Source organism: Pipistrellus kuhlii, unplaced genomic scaffold (assembly GCF_014108245.1).
Source record: "Pipistrellus kuhlii isolate mPipKuh1 unplaced genomic scaffold, mPipKuh1.p scaffold_m20_p_9, whole genome shotgun sequence".
Classification (NCBI taxonomy): domain Eukaryota; kingdom Metazoa; phylum Chordata; class Mammalia; order Chiroptera; family Vespertilionidae; genus Pipistrellus; species Pipistrellus kuhlii.
The window spans coordinates 34,632,651-34,650,186 of NW_023425595.1; the positions used below are offsets into that span (position 1 = coordinate 34,632,651).

The window sequence follows — 17,536 nt, forward strand, 5'->3', positions numbered from 1 at the left end:
CCCCACCCCCCACCCCAGTATTTTTCTTTTCTTACACATATTTTATTGATTTTTTACAGAGTGGATGAGAGAGGGATACATTGATGAGGGAGAAACATCGATCAGCTGCCTCTTGCACACCCCCTACTAAGAATGTGCCCGCAACCAGGGTACATGCCCTTGACCGGAATCAAACCCGGGACCCTTGAATCCGCAGGCCGACGCTCTATCCACTGAGCCAAACCGGTTTCGGCTGGAGTTTTTTTCTTTTCTTTTCTTCAATATATTATTATTATTGGTTTCAGAGACAAGGGGAGAGGGAGGGGGAGATCGAAACATCAACGATGAGAGAGAATCATTGATTGGCTGCCTTCTGTATGCCCTCCTCCAGCCCTCAACCCAGCATGTGCCCTGACTGGGATTCGAACCACAACCTCCTGGTTCATAGGTTAATGCTCAACCACTGAGCCATGCCAGCTGGGCTCCCCAGTAGAGTGTGTGTGTGTGTGTGTGTGTGTGTGTGTGTATAGATATTTTTTAATTGAATTTTTTACAGAGAGGAAGGGAGAGGGATAGAGAGTTAGAAACATTGATGAGAAAGTAACATCGATCAGCTGCCTCCTGCACATGCCCCACTGGGGATGTGCCCACAACCAAGGTACATGCCCTTGACTGGAATCGAACCTGGGACCTTTCAGTCCGTATGCCGATGCTCTATCCACTGAGCTAAACCAGTTAGGGCTCCCCAGTAGAGTTTCATAGATATTAATTTCTCATCTGAATCTCACGGAGCTGAGAGTTAGGTATCCTTTACCTCCCTTTTCAAGCACAGGGAGCTTAGGGACTTACCCTAGGTCAGAGGCAACCATGTAGAGTCAGGACTCACCCCCAGGGCTGCCTGGCTGCAGGGCTTCGCCTGGCCCCAGAGGGAGGTTCCCCACGCCCCAGTGAGGTGGAGGGTCCTCGTGGAGTCATAGCTTGAGAAATAGCTAAACTGTTCTGACCATTCAAGGAGCTCAGGCGCAATTTCCTCCTTCCTGCTTAGGGAGACCACAGGTGAGCTATCTAATAAACCAATTGCTTTGCTCTGAGCTGGAATGAGGTCCTCTCTGCAAATCAGTGGCCTACTGTGTGTCAGGCACCCTACTGGGTGTCCCACCCACTGAGCAGTTTGATTCAACCTCACACCAACCTTGCAAGGTTGGCCCAGGCCCGTCTGTGGTCGGCAAGTGGCAGCTCGCGAGCCACATGTGGCTCTTTGGCCCCTTGAATATGGCTCTTCCACAAAATACCACGGCCTGGGCGTTCGAAGAAGTTTAAGTTTAAAAAATGTGGCTCTCAAAAGAAATTTCAGTTATTGTACTGTTGATATTTGACTCTGTTGACTAATGAGTTTGCCGACCACTGGCCTAGGCTGAGCCTCATGGTGGCCATGTCAGAAATCCAAGGTTGCACAGGGGATCGGGGACAGGAACCCAGGTGTGCCAGGCCTTTGGAAGACGGTGAAGAATTGATGCTCACTGGACCCTTTTCTCAATAAACTGCTTAAGTTTACAGCGATCCTCCATTACACCCTTCTCTCTGCTTGCTCCCTGTCCCTTCTCCTCTGCCCCCTTATGAACCCAAGCAGAGGAAACATCTGTGATGCCTCCAGGTACCAGCGGAGCCCAGCTGTCTGCCCTCAACCCCAACACTGGTGGGTCTAGGACGCCATCTAGGAGCCACTCGGGAACAAGGGCATGAGAAGGACCCATGGATCTCTGGGGGAAAGGATGCTGGGCAGGGCCCAGCCCTGTACCCTTTCCCCCATCCTGGGCAGGGCAGCTTTGGCCAGGCACTGTATGTGAGGGTTTCCAGGCCCCCCAGAGCAGGGGCCCCAGGCCCTGTTGAAATAAAGTCACGTCCATGCCAGAAATCGGAGTCGCCCTGACTGACATTTCCCGGCACCAACGGGGAGGTGGAGAGGATGGAGAGGTGACCTCCTTGTTCTGCCCCTCAGGCCCAGGGTCCCCCTCCCCCGAACCCCCAGGTATGAGGGACACAGGCCACGGTCCCCTGCGTGTGGACAAACCCTGTTGGACCCCAGCAGTACAGATGAGGAGGAGGAGGAGGATTTCCTGCCATGGGCTCCCCACACTTCCCCAGAGGCCAAGCCTAATGCTCCTCAGGCCTTCGGGATGTGGTGGGGGGAGGGGGTGGTATCTGTCCCAGGACCCAGCAGGCTGGTTCCCTTGCTGTTTAAATGCTCACGGACACAGGCATGCAAAGCACACCCTGACCTGTGTGTGCAGCTTGTACATAATTCATGGCCTCCGGTCACGGTGGCCCGGATAAAATGAGCCCAGCAGAAGCCACCGGGAGAACAGCGCGCTGTCACCAGGGAGCACTTCGGGGAAGGGGTGAGTGGGCCAGAGGCCTCAGGGATTGTGAAAACTCGACCAATAAGGATAATGACCAACAAGAACTGCTTCCATGCACGTGTGGTAAGTCAAGTTTACTGCGTGCTTTCACGAATTCAACCTCGTATCTTACAAAAGCCTGGTGTGGGAGTTAATTGTTGCGCCCATTTTGCAGATAGGAAATGAGGCTCAGAGGAGAAGCAAGTTGCCCATTATCACCGAGAAGAAGCGGAACGTCCTACCCAGCACCACTCTGGGGCATGCGCACAACCCCCAACCCAGCCTGGCTCCACGGCCCTGCTCCCCCAATCACAGACTTAGAAGAGCCATCCGCGAGGACATCAGGGCACTTCACCCTGAGCTCAGAGCTCACCCCGACTGCTGAAGGAAGAAAGAATGGAGAGCCCGCCTGACCCCCACCCTGCAAACGGGCTGCCCCCACCCAGGGTCCACTAGGTTGAACCCGGAGGCTGGGCTGAGGGACAGTCTGGTCTTCCCCTGCACACGGGCAAGAATCCCCGAGAGCCGAAACCGGTTTGGCTCAGTGGATAGAGCTTCGGCCTGCGGACTGGAAGGTCCCAGGTTTGATTCTGGTCAAGGGCATATACTTTGATTATGGACACATCCCCGGTAGGGGGTGTGCAGGAGGCAGCTGGTCGATGTTTCTCTCTCATCGATGTTTCTAGCTCTCTATCCCTCTCCCTTCCTCTCTGTAAAAGAAATCAATAAAATATATTAAAAAAAAAAAAAAAAAGAATCCCTGAGAGCCTTCCCGAGCTGAAAGGGGTGGGCTGGGGGCCTGGCCCCACAGGAGGAACTCAGGACTTGTCCAAGGCCCCCCCACCCCCCCCAGTGGAAGGGTCCAGCCCTACCAGGTGCCAGCCGGGTCTGGGATGAGTGTGACATGGTCTGGCCTTCAAGGCATTCCCAGTCAGGTAGGCACCCACTTGGCCAGAGTTCGGACCCTGGATCTGCCCAGGCCAGCTCCCCCAGCCCCACTTCAAAGACACCCGCTTTCCTCCCTCTGCCCCCACCACCCGGGCTCCTTACAGTGTCTTGAAGATGTAAACTGCCCCCCTCCTCACCCTTGTCACCTCTATACCTTTGCTCTGTTGTTGCTCTTCTGGCTGGCCAGAGCCTGCCTACCCCTTCCCCCCACCCCCACCCCCATCTCACACACACACACACACACACACACACACACACACACACACACAGGTAACTTTTGCCCTCTTTGTAAGCCTCACTCAAGTTCCCGCCTCCCCTCCCCACCACACCCCCCAGCTCAGGCTAATCCCAGGGGAAGCCTCCCTCCCTCCCCCCCTCTCCTGAGCCTCCCCACACGACTGACCTCCCTTACAACACGGTGCACTCTGCCCGGGCGGGGTGTTCCTGGAACCCTCTTGCTCACTCCCCTCTGAACCGGGCACGACGCTTCCACGTATCCCCTACTCACCCACCACGGAGACCCAGCACCGTGTACACAATCACTTCTTCCTTCTCATGTCTGCATTTGTCTTTCTTTAAAAACCTTTGGCGGGCTGGGCGGGGAAAAGAGATGGGAGGTTCTTAGACTTATCTTGGCATTTCCAAATGCTGGCTGGGTGCCTGGCCCGCAGTAGATGGCTGAGATTCGTTAGTTTGGTGGATGAAAGAATACAACTATGTCCACCTTCCGCGTTCCCCTGCTATCAGCTCCATCCTGGGGCCAAACTCTGCTCCCCGCAGTCATCTCAAAATCAAACAGCCCCGGGAGGAGACGCGCGCGCTAGCTGGAGGCTTCTGTGTTCAAAAGGGAAAGTGAGGGTTTGCTATCTTCCTCGAGCGCTTTCTCTAATCAGTCCCAGGCCACGGGCGCCGTGACCCTGGAGTTGCATGTTCAAGCAAGCTTGGGAAAGGCTGGCGGCACACTCTACCACCTGCTGGGGACCCTCTCATCATGTCAGCACAGTAAAGGCCCTGAGAAGTCCTGCTGTGACTTCCAGACCCCGTACGCCCACTTGTCCCAGGACCTGCTACCACCCGAGGGAGCTAGGACTGCTCAGAGCAGCTTGGGAAGCGCGTACTAGATGGTGTGGCCAGGCCCATCCCAGACAAAGTGTGGACATGAAAGGATGCTTGCACTGGCACACAGTCAAGGTCACACTTCCTTGCGCTGGCCATTTTATGGAGGCAGAGGTCTGACCGAAGCCACCAATGATCCTTTGTGACAGAAGCAGAAAATGAATGGGGCATCATGCAGGTCCCAGATGGAGCGCAGAAGAGGGAACAGGTGACAGCCAGTCTGCCACCGTCATGGGTTGCATGCGCGTTCCCGGTAAGGGCCTGTCTCAGTCGGCTCTGCCCTACCGCCACCTCAGCGTCCCCTCCTGGCTGAAATTGATGTCTGATGACATGAAGGAGCAGATCTACAAACTGGCCAAGAAGGGCCTGACTCCCTCACAGATGGGTGTGAGACTTGCACGGCGTTGCACAAGTATGTTTTGTGACCAGCAATAAGATCTTGAGAAGTCTTAAGTCTAAAGGGCTTTCTCCTGATCTTCCTGAGGATCTCTAGCATTTAATTAAGAAAGCTGTTGCCATTCGAAAGCATCTTGAGAGGAACAGAAAGGATAAGGATGCTAAATTCCGTCTGATTCTGATCGAGAGCCGTATTCACCTGTTGGCTCGATATTATATAAGACCAAACAAGTCCTGCCCCCAATTGGAAATATGAGTCATCCACAGCCTCTGCACCGGTTGCATAAAATATCTTATGTACTCGAGCAATAAAGTCATTGTTTAAGTAAAAAAGAAGGAGGAGGAGGAGGAGGAGGAGGAGGAGGAGGAGGAGGAGGAGGAGGGGGAACAGGTAACGGGCCAGGCTGGAGACCCGAGTTCCAACTGCAGGACTGTGCTCACTGCCAGCTACTGCGCAGGGACTGCAGCCTGCTGGGCTCTGCCTCCATCGGCTACAAAATGGGGATGATGCTATGTTCAGGCTGTCGTAAGGATTCAGTGTGGTGGTGGAAGCAGAGGCAGATTACAAACTATCAAGACCTGACCTGGTGTCTGCTGTGCACATCCTTACTTCCCTGCCTCACAGCCAGGTTGGTGCGTGGTCATGTCTTAACTAATCACAAGCTGCTGCAGACATGCTCAATCAGGACGGGTGTGTGGATGGACAGGTGGGTAGATGGATGGGTGACTGGGAGGATGGGTGAGTGGATGGATAGGTGAGGAGGTGGGTGGATAGAAGGGTGGATGGAAGAGTAGATGGGTGGGTGGGTGGGTGAGTGAATGGACGGGTGAGTGGGTGGATGGGTGAGTGGATGGATGGGTGAGTGGGTGAATGGGTGAGTGGGTGGATGGGTGGATGGATAGGTGAGCAGGTGGGTGAGTGGAAGGATGAATGGGTGGGTGGATGGAAGGGTAGACAGGTGATGAGTGGATGGGTGGGTAAGTGGGTGAGTGAATGGGTGGGTGGGTGGGTGAGTGGGTGAGTAGGTGGATGGGTGAATGGGTGGAAGGGTAGATGAATCCCTAGCAAGACCTGGGATCAATAATGGCTGGCTGAGCCGAAACCGGTGTGGCTCAGTGGTAGAGCCTCAGTCTGCGGACTGAAAGGTCCCAGGTTCGATTCCGGTTAAGGGCATGTACATTGGTTGCGGGCACATCCCCAGTAGGGAGTGTGCAAAAGGCAGCTGATTGATGTTTCTCTCTCATCGACATTTCTAGCTCTCTATCTCTCTCCCTTCCTCCTCTCTGTAAAATATCAATAAAATATATTTTATAAAAAAAAATAATAATAATAATGGCTGGCTGAGCCGAAACCAGTTTGGCTCAGTGGATAGAGCGTCAGCCTGAGGACTGAAAGGTCCTGGGTTCAATTCTGGTCAAGTGCACATACCTTGGTTGTGGGCACAGCACCAGTAGGGGGTGTGCAAGAGGCAGCTGGTCAATGTTTCTCTCTCATCGACTTTTCTAACTCTCTATCCCTCTCAATTCCTCTCTGTGTAAAATCAATAAAATATATTTAAAAAATAAATAATGGCTGGCTGAATAGGTAATTAATAGATGGACAACTCTAACAAACTCAATTGTCCCATTTCTCAGTCCTCAACTGGTAGAAGCATCAAATTAGGAAGGACACACACACACACACACACACACACACACACACACGTAAGAAGGGAGAAGAAGGAGGTGCTGGGCTGCTGGAGGCAAGTCTGTGGACAGAAGGGTCAGGGCGAGAAGAGACAGAGGCCTGAAAGGCAGAAACTATTGCTGAGCAGGTGCTGCAGTCCAGGCATTCGGGGCAGAGTCTCAGCTCCCCCGAGTTCCCAAAGCCCATCCCTGAGCGGCCAGCCCAGTCAGCGTAGGGCAGAGGAAGGAGGTGTCAATCCTTCTCAGAAGGCTTCCAACTAAAATGATTCCAGGGCTGGTTTTAAAGGGGATAAGGGAGCAGAAGGAAGGCTTAGGGGCACAAGCCTTAGCTGCCTGGAAAAATACTTGTTATGTTTTTACATCAACTTAGCAACATGATCAAGCACAGGGAAGACATACTTTAAGTGCCTACTGTGTGCCAGGCAAGCACTGTTAGGTGGGGAGCTGGGCACAAGGCCTCTGCAGACAGCATCGTGTGTTGAAGACTGGAGAGATGAGGGGGTCAGTTTACCTGGTCACTTGAGGACAGAGAAGGTGGTGCTGGAGGAAAAAGCCACAGATAGGAAGCCTGGAGGGGCACGTTAGATCACTACGTGATCTCGGGCAAGTCGCCTTCCTTCCCTGAGCCTCCACCTTTCCATTTGTAAAATGGGCTGATAATAAAAAATCGTGGCATCTGCCACAGTGTATCAGGCACGGAATCAGTGGTCAGAGACCTTATCTCCCCTAATGGGCACAGCCGGCTAGACGGCATTTGTTAATTATTTGTTATGGGGGGTGATTGTCCCCTTCACAGATGAGCAAACAGCTGGTTACTCACTTGCCTGAGGGGGTTGGTGGGAGCCAGAGTTGACTCCCAGGTTTGTCTGACTCTAGAGCTCCCTCCCCACTTGCCCTCCCCCTAACACGTCCCACGCTGCCTCTCACCGACGGCCGTGAGGATTCGGTGACATCGTGAATATGAAAGCACTTCATAAAAGGCAAACTATTATGTGTCCAAAGCCAACAAGAGAGAAGTCTTAATTCCTCCCTGAAACCAAATACTGCAGTTCACAGGAGCACTCAGAACTGGCGGCAGCCCAGGGCTCCGGGGTTCCTGAGCCCTCCACCTCCCGCATTCCTTGGCCAACTTCTTCCTAGGGAGAGGGACCCGGCTGTGGGGGGTCCAAGCTCATCCCCTCGCAGCCCACTGAGCCTCCTCCCACACCAGACACTGCCTCACTGGTGACCACTTGACACCTGCTGAGGATTCAGATGCACAGCCTACCCAGATGCCATGGGGACTCCCTCCTGACTCCCCTGAGGCTGCTCACCTGCTGCGAGCCCGCACACCTGCTTCCCAGGAAGGCCTCTGAGCCACCAGGGCATCTCACCGCGTCTGCCCAGACGCCCGGCCCGCGCTGCTGGAGATGCCGGAGCACCGGCAGGCAGGAGAGGGAGCGCAGTGTGGCCAGCTAGAGAGAGAGGGTTCTGCATTCTGGGCCTGCCCCGCTGCTCCCCAAACGCTATGCCCTGGGGCCTCATGGGAGCTTTACATGCAATGTGCCCCCAACACATCTTCTCCCCAGCATCCCAGCAACACGAACATGGACTCCTGGGCCCCGTACCCCCTTTACCTGGTCTGCACAGGCTGCTGTGGGGCCCTCTGAGCTCAGGCGGCAGGGCTCATTCTGGGGGTCCTGAGCTGATGTGGGCCCAGGGCTGACCCCCTGAGCTGCCAGCAGCCACCCAGACACAAGCAGGACACACACGGTGGCTACACCAGCGCCAGCCCTGAGCTGGGGCACCTGAGCTCACCTGGCATCAGCCTCCCCGTGACCTTTGCCCCACTCGAGAGAGCAGGCTGCACCTTGGGGAGGAAGCATGGACCAAGAGGGGCCCGTGGGTCCCTGACTTCTCTGCAGCCGCAGGTGGAGAGGCAGCCTGCCTCCAGCCTCACTCAGCACACCGAGTCACTGCCCAGCCTGTGAGGGCCGAGCCCGTTCTACAAACGGGGGAACGGAGGGTCAGAGAAGCCACGCCACTTGCCCACAGTAAACAAACAAAACACAAAAACAGAACAACCAGGAACTCAGCCAGCATTCAAACCCAGGCCTGCCTGATTCCAGAAAGCCGAGTGTTTTCCAGATCCGCTCTACCTCTGAGGGCCTGCTGTGTCCCCTACGTGCTGCTCACGCCATTTCCTGCTGCAGCCTCTGGCCATGCCTCCCGGCTTCACCCTCACTCTCCCCCTTCTGACCGGGCCTTTCACACCCACTGTGGACCAGCTGAGGTCCTCGCCTACCTTCAAGCCTCATTCCGAAGATCCCTTCTCCGTGAAGCTCCCCGAATTCTCTCATTCCCCTCTGAGCTCCTCGGTGTTGGCTTGTCTCCTGCTCGTGGCTGCGCAGCTGCCCCACGAGGAAGAGCATTGGACTGTGCCCCAACCACTCCCCGCCACCCCCAGCCTCCAGGGCAGGGACAACCTGAGTCCTCTCCCTCCCGGCTCCTGGGGCAGACTCAGGGGCAGAGCGTGGGGACATCTCGTCCAACTGCAGCTCGGGAGGATGAGCCCCTCTTCCCAGGACGCGGTTTGCAGGAGAGGCTGCAGGGAGGGCGTGGAGGGCTGACAGGGGAGTGTGCGCAGCGTGGCAAGGCGGTGAGAAACTGTCACCGCCTCGTCACCGGAGCAGAACCCGGGCTGAGGGTGGGGACAGCCCCATCCTCTTACTCATGGTCCCGCCACACTGTGTCTGGGGTTCTGCCTGTATTATCTGTGACGATGAAGGCTGGCCCATCCTAAGCACTTTACGTTAGTTCATTCATTTAAGGTTTTTAAAAAAATATATATTGTTATTGCTGAAACCGGTTTGGCTGAGTGGATAGAGCATCAGCCTACAGACTGAAAGTTCCCGGGTTCGATTCCGGTCAAGGGCATGTACCTTGATTGCGGGCTCATCCCCAGTAGGGGGTGTGCAAGAGGCAGCTGGTCGATGATTCTCTCATTGATGTTTCTAACTCTCTATCCCTCTCTCTCTTCCTCTCTGTAAAAAAATCAATATATTAAAAAATAATTTTAAAAAGCCAAAAGCTTATTGATTTCAGAGAGGAAGGGAAAGGGAGAGATAGTAACATCAATGATGAGAGAGAATCATGGATCGGCTGCCTCCTGCACACCCCCCACTGGGGATCGAGCCCATAACCCGGGCATGTGCTCTTGACCGGAATCGAACCTGGGACCCTTCAGTCCCCAGGCTGACGCTCTATCCACTGAGCCAAACTGGCTAGGACGCATTCATTTAATCTAGGCAACACCCCTGCTCTGTGTTATCTCTACTGCAAAGATGAGGAAGCCAAGGCACAGACAGAACTTGTTGTTCCCCAGCCGTATTATGGTGGAGCCAGGATTTCAGGAGAAAGTCTATTTTCAGAACCTGTGTTCCAACCACTGCTCCATACTGCCTGACGAAGAGGGACAGAGACGCAGGTTGGTCAGGTGATCAGGCTGGAGAAAACTGACAGCCAGGGCCTCTGAGGGCCAGTGGTGGCAGAGCCGGGTGAAGTGATGGACACTCCAGTGGGTGGGGACCTGGAGACCGATTTCGAAGGGCCGCTAAGGCACCTCTGGAGAGACAGAGACGGAAGGCTGGGTACCCCAGAACTCCTCTCCCTGAGGGGGCTGTGGCAATTGGAAAGCTTTGGCTTGTCTTTGGGGTGGGGGCATACGAGAAACACCCAGGTAACAACAGATGATGCTTAAACTGAATCCTACGGATGTGGGACCAGGGATGCCACAGCCTTTGACCGTCAGAGTAAGCAATGCCTCCTGTCTGCCTTTCCAGATCCCCTCTCCGTCCTGCTTGGGGACTTGAGGGCTCATCTCAGTAGACTGATTTGGGCTCCAGGCCTCTGGCTTCTGAGTAGGTTCACCCAGTGGGGAAGGCCCAGTGGTAGACGGGAGGAAGGAAGAAAAATAGTTGAGGTTTAATTCTCCCGATAGTTCTCCTGGGCTGACTGATTCCCTGACTGCAGACCACAGCCCCTGCCATAGAGCCAACCACTTCCTCCCTGTGCACTCCGGCCGGGGCCATAACGGCTCCCAGGGGCTGCCTGGCCCGGCGCTTACTCTCCTCTGTGTGTCTGCTCCCTGCTATGGCCTGAGCGGTTCACCCTGGGCTGGGCCAGAGAGAGGAGACCAAGCACCACCACCAACAGCCTCAGAGCCTGCTCTAAACACAGGATGCGTGGAGCAGGCCTCCACTGCCTGCGTCTGAGCTTGGGCCTGACCCCGCACGTGGAGCATGCTGGCTGCATGGAGCAGGATCTTTGCCAGTGACGGGAGGGGCAGGGCCAGAGTTCAGTTCCTAACGAGGAAGGTCGTGGACTGTGTCTGAGGGCTCACCATGTGGCAGGCACTGAGCTTTACCCACCAAGCACTGCGCTGGCTTCTCAGAACAACCCAAGGAGGTGCAACCCACGTATGCATTCTACAGGAGGAAACACGGGTGCCAAAAAAGCTGCAATAGCCTGGCTGGTTTGGCTCGGTGGACAGAGCGTCCACCTGCGGACTCAAGGGTCCCAGGTTCGATTGCAGTCAAGGGCACATGCCCGGGTTGCAGGCTCGATCCCCAGGGGGGGACATGCAGGAGGCAGCCAATCAATGATTCTCTCTCATCATTGATGTTTCTATCTCTCTCCCTCTCCCTTCCTCTCTGAAATCAATAAAAAAATATTTTTAAAAATTTCTTAAAAAAAAAAAAAAAAAAAAAAAAGGACTCGCCCAGGGTCTGGTTGCAAAAAGAGACTAAGCCCAGACTCCAACACAAGTTCTTCTGCCCCCAGAGCCCATCCTGGTAGCTACCTGGAATTAATTTTGCCAACTGGCTTCCAACAAAGGTAGCTCCCTTAACTGGGGTCAATTCTTGGCGAGGGCCAGACAGAGGCCTCCAGTGTCTCCCGCCCCCTCCCCTCGATGAAAAAGAAACCCTCTGACGTTCTTCCAGGTGCGGTAGGGGGGCTGGGGGCCCCAAGCGGGCGGTGCAGTTGGGTGTCCAATTGGGGAAAACAAACAGATCCGGACAAGGCTTCATTGTTAAGGAGAGCCTGACTCTTTGGCCATTAAAACAAAACCAGGCAAAACAGAATGCTCGCTGTCTTGTCTTATCTCTTAGAGAGAAGGGGGGCAGGAGGAAGGGGCCTCGAGACTGGGTGCTGCTCCCTCCCCCACCAGCAGCATCTCTCAGACTCCGCGCTCAGGCGGCCAGGACACGGGGAGGCCAGGGTCTGAGTGCGGCTGGCATTGCGGGGCTCTGCCTTCTCCTGGTGCGCAGTGTGGACACTCAGCCACCACGCTCCTGCTTTCTGTGTGAGGCCTGCTCGGTCTCTGAGACCCTCTCGGGAGGGACGATTGTTACTCCTAATTCCAGATGAGGACACCGAGGCTCCAAGAAGACCCCCAAGCCAAGAGCGGAGGAGTGTGGGAACCCAAGAGCATGGGATTGTGAAGTCTTCCCACCGCCCTGGTCCCCCAGGCAGGGAGGGCCCAGGGAACGCAGACACAGAGGGAGCATCTGGAAACAATGAGCTCCTTGTCACGAGGTGGGCAGGGACCGTGGTGGATGCTGTGGGCGGCATGCAGAGTGAGGCCCGTGGTTCTCATTCCTGACAGCTGACCAACATCACCTGGGGCACCTCACACAACCACGGCGGCCTACGACTTGCCCCGGACTGCGGGGCGGGGCCCAGGAAGGACTTTTCACGTTTCCTAAATGATTCTAACGTGTGCAGCCAAGTTCAAGAGCCATGGGCACAGGTGCCACTGAAACCTCTCCTGCCCCACACTCTTTTTTTCTGTTTATTGATTTTTTTTTACAGAGAGGAAGGGAGAGGGATATAGAGAGAAAAACATCAACAGAGAGAGAGAAACTTCCATCAGCTGCCTCCTGCACACCCCCAACTGGGGATATGCCCGCAACCAAGGTGCATGCCCTTGACCGGAATCGAACCTGGGACCCTTCAGTCTGCAGGCCGACGCTCTATCCACTGAGCCAAACCGGCCAGGGCTCACCCCACACTCTTGAAGGAGAGAAGAAAACAGGCAAAAAACAGGCTCCTCAAGGCCCACAGCAGCACCAGGAGACCCTGACGTCCGGGTGCCTCTGGGGGGAGCTCTCTTAAGATCCTTGGGGGGTCCTGGCTCCCCGGTCAGTAGACGAAAACGTTCCTTTGAGCCTCCTGCTGGGAGGGTGAGAGGAATTCCTCATGACATTCAAAAATAAAAAAAATATTGTCCTCTCATCCAGAGCTAAGCAGCTGTGGGATTAGTGCTGGGAGACCCCTGTGCCGGTGGGTGCCCGGGGAGCCAGGCCTGCGAATTCCGTTCTGGCCTCAGATCTGGCCTCAGATCTCAGCCCACACTCCCTCCCCGATTGCTTTCTTGCCTTCCTCGTGCCCTCAGACAGAATGTCACAGATGGCGAGGCGGTGTGAGAGGGGCAGCGGGGAAGGAAGGCCTGTGGAGACCCGCAGACCCGGGACTTCCCAAGCTCTACCCTCGCTGGCTGCCCCGAGACAGAACCCATTCGCTTCTGAGCTCAGTTCCAGCGCCGGCCTCACAGCAGTGCCAGGGTGTGTGTGTGCCTGTGCTCGTGTGCACATGCGTGTGTTCAACGCCAAGTTCGAGCTCAGCACGGGGAGCACCACCGCCCGGAAGCCTTTCCCGATGTCCTTCGTCCAGCACCAGACGCAGCCCCAGCCCGGGGCCTTCCCGGCCACATCTGTGCGGCCATTGTCTCTGTGTCCTTCTCTGCTTACTGTCCTGCTTTCACTGCACAGAGACCTGCCCTTTCCCTGGGATCCGTTCTGTCCCCATTCCCAAGCTCCGATTCTCCTTCAGGCGCTCTGCGAGGTGCCAGAGATACAGCCAATGGCAGCTAGCACGCCCCGAGGACTTCCTAAGTGCTGGGTCATTTTTTTCTGAGGCTTTACCTGTGTAATTCATTTAATGCTCACCGCCACCTTATGGAATAGGTGCTCTAATCCACATGTGTCAAACACAAGGCCCGCGGGCCAAATCCGACCCGCCAGGCCTTGCAATGTGGCCCGCACCGCGCTGTCATCACTGCACTCCACTGCATTTCCATCACAATGACAGTTTATGACTGTTCAGTAAACCATTCGGCCCACGATTTAGGCTGGATTTTAGATTTTGGCCCCTTCTCTGATTGAGTTCGACATCCCTACTCTAATCGTCCCGTTGTCCAGGTGGGGAAACCGAGGGCCAGAGAGGTTAAATCCTTTACTAGCATGTGCATCCTGGCTGTGATTTGAGCATTACCCCTTACCACCAACCATCCACAGACCACGATGGGACTGGCCCCACCTCAGGGGCTTACCCTTTACGATTTCGAAGTCTTGTATCTGTGTGTTTACTTGTTTAATGTCTGTTTCCCCAACAGACTACACTTTTGATGAGAGAGAGAGAGAGAGAAAGAGAGAGAGAGAGAGAGAGAGAGAGAGAGAGAGAGAGACAGAGAGAGAGAGAGACAGAGATCGAAGATGGATGCTGCTTAAGGAAGGACTCGCTCGGCCCAGCATCTGCTAGCTGGGCCCAGATGGCTCCTCCCAATTGGGTCATCCCTGCTGCTACAGCCTGAGAGTAACCAGGGCCCTGGACATCCCGCTCCCTGCCCTACACTCAGCTCAGAGCCTTCCTCCTCTCCCTCCACTACCTGCTCACCGGGAAGGTGATGGGAATTACAGCTCTATAAACCCCACCTGACAGAGTCCTCCCCACTCGGCAACGTGTCTTCCTCCGGAGAGTCTTCCCTCCTGCCACCTGGCACACCCTCCCTCCTGGCATCACCAGCCTGACTTCAATCAACTTCCTCCTGAGTCACTTGTTCACAAGGCTACCAAGAAGGCAGGCAGGAGGACTCAGGCTGAGGCAGCCTCTCCCTCCCATCACCCCGCTTAGCTCCCACAACACGGTTATTACCGGGCCTATTTACAAGTAGGAAGGTGGAGCAGCTTGCTCAAGGGTCAACTCACACGGCCCCCCCTGCCCAGGGGTTGCCACTTGGTGCCAGGCACGCTGCTAGGCACTCTGAGGAGGGGGGGGGGGGGGCAGATGGGGTGGCGTAGAATCTAGTTCTGACCGGCTGGCAAGGAAAGCAGATCTACACAGCCCCGATCCACAGAGCACCGTCAGTGAGTGAGGGCTCAGGGTCTGCAGAGGAGGAGGGTGGGAGGAGGCCTGCAAGCTCCTAGGAGGAGGCAGCTCGGGGCCTGGCTAGATCCCTCTGCTCCACTCCCAGGACCACCGGGACAGGAGCAAGGCCATGCCTCAGCCCACAAAGCTCTGGAGGCTGCAAAGCGAGGAGCAGCGGCTGCCCTGCCAGCTGCCCTGCCAGTGACCCCACTGTGGCCGGGCCAGTCTGCCTCTGGCACTGCCAACCCGGCCTGGCCCAGCTGCTCCCAATTCTCAGGGTCTTCTCTGCCCTGCTAATGACCGTGCTGCCGGCAGCAGCAGGCACCGCCCTTCTTCGGGAACCACAGCAGCCAACGACAGAGCCTGCTGTCCCCGCAGCCGCCGGGCCAAGAATCACAGCCGCCCAGCACACCACATCCTCTGGCCCCGGTGCCGCGGTCTCCTCCGCCTCCTGGGGTCACGGAGGACACTGCAGACGCTGGAGCGCCGGGCGACTGGACACCGCCCTGCTCACCTGTGGGAAAACAGGACACAGCGCAGGGCCGACTCACACAGCCAGCCCGTCCGGGGCCCGGGGCCCAGGGCCTGGGGTGCCCAGCCAGGGTTCCTTCCTGGGCCCAGGCTGGCCCCAGCACTGCCCTTCCTTCGCTTTGAAAAGGCTTTTTACGTGTGAAGCATGCTCTCAAGGTACCTGGCCCCCGTTGGGGAGACGGGATATCTTCTAAAAGCTGCCAAGCTGTCAGTTTAGTCCCAGATAGGAGCACAGGTTTGACTCCTCACGCCCCTCTGTCTAACCCGTGCGGCCTTGAGCAAGACAACGCACTCCTCGGAGCCAAACCCCGTCTCTGGAGAAACAGCAGCTACCTCCCCGCGCGGCGAATGAGTGTGTCCGAACAGCGCTCAGCGGTGTCTGGCTCATGGTAAGTACGTACTCAAAGCTATCGCCGCTGTTAATATCATCATCAGAGTGTTACAAATGAGCATGCGAATGCATCGTGCAAACTGTGAAATGTGGTGCAGTGGTAGGTACTGTTTATTCATAGGAAGTGGTGAAGGCTCAGCAGTGGGTTGGATAATCCAGGGCTGTTCATGGCAGGACTCGGGCCCCAGCAGATGGGGAGATGAGCAGAGAAGAGGCAGGGATGGCAGCTCTGACGGGAGGAACCCCACAAGCACAGACGCAGGCCTGAGGCTACATGTGGCGTGTTTAGGAGACAGTGGTGAGCAGTGAGCCAGGGGCCCATGCAGTGTGTGGGCAAGGCCTTGAAGACGCAACGAAGGAGACCGGTCTCCAACTTACAGACAACAGGAGCCACAGAGGGCTCTCAGTGGGCACTCCGTGATGCTTTTTTTCTTTAATTTTGTAATCCTCACCGGAGAATATTTTCCCATTGATTTTTAGATAAGAGTGGAAGGGAAGGGGAGAGACACACAGAGACACACATCAATGTGAGAGAAACACATCAATTGGTTGCCTCCCGCACGAGCCTGGACCAGCTGGGGATGGAGCCTACCCCCGAGGTACATGCCCTTCACCAGAATTGAACCCGGGACACTTCAGTCTACAGGCTGTCACTTTATCCACTGAGCCAAACTGGCTATGGCTGCACACTGCTCTCTGAAATGTGAATTCTGTCTGACATTCAAGGCCCTCTGGCATCTGGTGACCCTCCCTCTTCTCCACCCCCTTCACTGACCCCATAAACCCGGGTGCCACTGCCTCAGAGTTCACCCACTTCTCTGCTTACTACCCTATCCCACCTCCCTATCCCACCGCCCCTGCCATTAGCCCACCCCCAGGTTCACGTTCACAATGAAGCACCTTTCACTAAGTACCTTTGGTGCCACATGCTTCACATATGCGGCCTCACAGCCACCCAGAACTGCCCTCATTTTGCGGAGGAGCAAATGGCAGCCTGGCAGGGTCAGGTGTCTTGCTTCTTCTCTCAGTGAGTTAGCAGCACAGCCAGGATTCAACCTTCAGCGGATGTCGGGACTACAGCCATCTGCCTCTAGCCCCAACTCAGACACCGTCCTCCTTGGTGAGCCTTCCAGGGTTACTCGTTGAAATGGGCCTGTCCCTGCCATTTCCCATCACCCATTCGGAATCAGAGGCCCACCGCTTGCCCCTCGCCCAGCCAGCTCGGTTTCCATTGGCGAGGGGCCCAGGTAGATAGCAGGTCCCTTCCTTCCTGTCCTGCCTCCCTTGCCCCATCGCCAAGACTTCATATAGCACCGACAGCAACAGCCGGCTCCTCTGGGGCGAGTTCAGAAGCTCATCTGGGCACAGAGCAATTTCTCTGAGTCTGCCTCTCCGTGCGAGGGGACCCATAAATTATTCACTGCCCTTTTGTGCCTAAGGGAGGCGGGACAAAGAGCCAGAGGGAATGAGTACCAGCTCCCACAACCCTGGCCCTGGGGTGGGGGTGGGGGGTCAGAATCCAGGGTCCCCAAGCAGGTTCCAGAGGACGCAGAGACCAGGAAGGTGGCCCAGCAGAGCAAGCCTGAGAATTTCCCGATTTCCTGGTCACAATGCAAGCTTCCTTCCTTGTAGGGAAGAAAGCAGATAGCTTGCCAAGCGCCATATATTTATTTATATCTCACTCACTCCTCACACAACTTCATGAAGGAGGCAGTCTAGCTTATGGAGCAAAAGTGGGGGCTCCGAGGAGTGATGTGCCCAAACGCCACATGGCCAGTGGGAGGCAGGCAGAGCGCACGCACGCCCACCTGGTCTGTCTCACCGCTCCCTGTCTGAGCCGCTCAGCCCACCCGGCTGTGAGCGAGTCATCGCACTGCCTTTTCCATCTGGGTGACTTCCAGAC

General features: G+C 55.9%; 1 protein-coding gene and 1 pseudogene across 2 annotated transcripts in view; one reads left to right on the forward strand and one right to left on the reverse strand.

The window, feature by feature from the left end:
* Positions 1-17,536, reverse strand: part of GDPD5 (glycerophosphodiester phosphodiesterase domain containing 5) — a 91,293-nt gene that overhangs the window by 71,017 nt on the left and 2,740 nt on the right. Inside the window, exon 1 of one of the 2 annotated variants that reach the window (XM_036426227.2) lies at positions 8,809-9,102. The exons of the other annotated variant lie outside the window; for it this stretch is intronic. The gene's annotated coding sequence lies outside the window, so the exon portion shown is untranslated. Of the gene's footprint in view, positions 1-8,808; positions 9,103-17,536 lie in introns of those variants that run through there. 2 annotated transcript variants of the gene reach the window in all.
* On the forward strand, positions 4,668-5,163 carry LOC118712474 (annotated as a pseudogene).